Here is a 2,500-nt window from a genome sequence, read left to right on the forward strand (position 1 = left end):
GACCGCAATTCGCGTTCAGAAGGTCGACGTTCAATGTGTTCTGCAATTCACATTACTTCTCGCACTTGGCTGCGTCCTTCATCGACTCGCGAGCCGAGTGATCCACCGTTAAGAGTCGTCCTCGACGTTTCGCCCGGCGCCGAAGCGCGCGGACGTCACACTCAACTGCACAAAAACACCAACAAACGGCGCCGAGCGACCGCCGGGCTGGGCCGGCGGCACATCGAGCGCGGTGCCCAGAAGCCACCATCGCACTCGGCTGCCTTGCTATGCCAACGTGTTACGCGTGTCGCACGGGGCGGAACCCCGATTGACGGCCGCCCTCTCGGCGGCACCCAAAGACAATTAAGTGCGCGGTCGGCCGGGGCCTACCACCACTTTCGGTAATGATCCTTCCGCAGGTTCACCTACGGAAACCTTGTTACGACTTTTACTTCCTCTAAATGATCAAGTTTGATCGTCTTCTCGACACGCCGACGCGGCCGTTGCCAGCCGCGACGGGGCCGATCCAAGGATCTCACTAAACCATTCAATCGGTAGTAGCGACGGGCGGTGTGTACAAAGGGCAGGGACGTAATCAACGCAAGTTGATGACTTGCGCTTACTGGGAATTCCTCGTTCAAGGGAAACAATTGCAAGTCCCTATCCCAATCACGAATGAGGTTCAACGGGTTACCCGGACCTTTCGGCCTAGGTTAGACACTCGCTGCTTCACTCAGTGTAGCGCGCGTGCGGCCCCGGACATCTAAGGGCATCACAGACCTGTTATTGCTCAATCTCGTGTGGCTAAACGCCACTAGTCCCTCTAAGAAGTTAGACGCCGACCGAGAAGGTCGCGTAACTATTTAGCATGCCAGAGTCTCGTTCGTTATCGGAATTAACCAGACAAATCGCTCCACCAACTAAGAACGGCCATGCACCACCACCCACAGAATCAAGAAAGAGCTCTCAATCTGTCAATCCTACCTGTGTCCGGGCCGGGTGAGTTTCCCCGTGTTGAGTCAAATTAAGCCGCAGGCTCCACTCCTGGTGGTGCCCTTCCGTCAATTCCTTTAAGTTTCAGCTTTGCAACCATACTTCCCCCGGAACCCAAAGACTTTGGTTTCCCGGAAGCTGCCGGAAAGGTCGTCATGGTAACGCCTCCCGATCGCTAGTTGGCATCGTTTATAGTCAGAACTAGGACGGTATCTGATCGTCTTCGAACCTCTGACTTTCGCTCTTGATTAAAGAAAACATTCTTGGCGAATGCTTTCGCAGTAGTTCGTCTTCCGCCGATCCAAGAATTTCACCTCTAACGGCAGAGTACGGACGCCCCCGTCTGTCCCTCTTAATCATTACCTCGTGCTCCGAAAACCAACAAAATAGAACCGAGGTCCTATTCCATTATTCCATGCAACACTATGCAGGCGAACAGCCTGCTTTGAACACTCTAATTTTTTCAAAGTAAACTTATCGGCCACCGCCGACACTCAGTCAAGAGCACCGACGGAGAACCGAAGGTGAGGCGAACGCAACCAGTGACACGCCTTGCGACGGACCGGCGGCGCTCGCCCAAAATCCAACTACGAGCTTTTCAACCGCAACAACTTTAGCATACACTGTTGGAGCTGGAATTACCGCGGCTGCTGGCACCAGACTTGCCCTCCAATGGATACTCGTTAAGAGTTTTAGGATGTACTCATTCCAATTACAGGGCCTCGTTAGAGTCCTGTATTGTTATTTTTCGTCACTACCTCCCCGTGTCGGGAATGGGTAATTTGCGCGCCTGCTGCCTTCCTTGGATGTGGTAGCCGTTTCTCAGGCTCCCTCTCCGGAATCGAACCCTGATTCCCCGTTACCCGTTATCACAAAGGTAGGCACGTAGCGTACCTTCGACAGTTGATAGGGCAGACACTTGAATGATACGTCGTCGGTGCAGAGACCGTACGATCCGCGGGGTTATCCAGAGTCATCAAACGTCACAGGACGAACCCGGTCGGTTTTGATCTGATAAAAGCGCGCCTCCCGAAGTCGGCGCTTAATGCATGTATTAGCTCTAGAATTACCACAGTTATCCACTTCGCTTACGAGACCAAATAAACCAAGACTGATTTAATGAGCCATTCGCAGTTTCGCTTTACGAGAACTCGTACTTGCACCTGCATGGCTTAATCTTTGAGACAAGCATATCACTACTGGCAGGATCAACCAGATAGCTGCGACAGCTGCGCTCGGCCCTTGCTGGGCCGCCCGGCGCGTGCTCGTCGCATTCGTTTAAGACCGAGGCGATCGCCTGCGGCCGTACTCAGCTTCGACAGTCGCTGGCCGCGACGTCCACGCTCTCGCCGGCAGTGCCAGGCAGAGCGATTTGCGTTTTTTCTTTGCTCGCCCTCTCTCGGGCTCGATCCATTCAGTTTCGCACAAACAAGAGCTCTGCCGGCCGCCTGCAGCGGTGCCTAAAACCCGGGCATAACAATGCGACCGTTCTGCTAGGCCGACAAGCGCTCAAGCCAGACGCTCG

At 54.2% G+C, this 2,500-nt stretch overlaps 2 non-coding genes across 2 annotated transcripts in view; both read right to left on the bottom strand.

Moving 5' to 3' along the window:
• Nucleotides 1-117, bottom strand: part of LOC144413247 (5.8S ribosomal RNA) — a 154-nt gene extending 37 nt beyond the window's left edge. Inside the window, exon 1 of the ribosomal RNA XR_013469284.1 lies at nucleotides 1-117. This exon is cut by the window's left edge and continues 37 nt beyond it. This is a non-coding gene — a ribosomal RNA (5.8S ribosomal RNA).
• A 267-nt stretch (nucleotides 118-384) lies between these two features.
• Nucleotides 385-2,194, bottom strand: LOC144413294 (small subunit ribosomal RNA). The gene has a single exon (XR_013469328.1). It is a non-coding gene; the product is annotated as a small subunit ribosomal RNA (ribosomal RNA).
• Nucleotides 2,195-2,500: the final 306 nt, after the last annotated feature.

The sequence above is a fragment of the Styela clava genome, chromosome 15, assembly GCF_964204865.1.
Source record: "Styela clava chromosome 15, kaStyClav1.hap1.2, whole genome shotgun sequence".
Taxonomy (NCBI): domain Eukaryota; kingdom Metazoa; phylum Chordata; class Ascidiacea; order Stolidobranchia; family Styelidae; genus Styela; species Styela clava.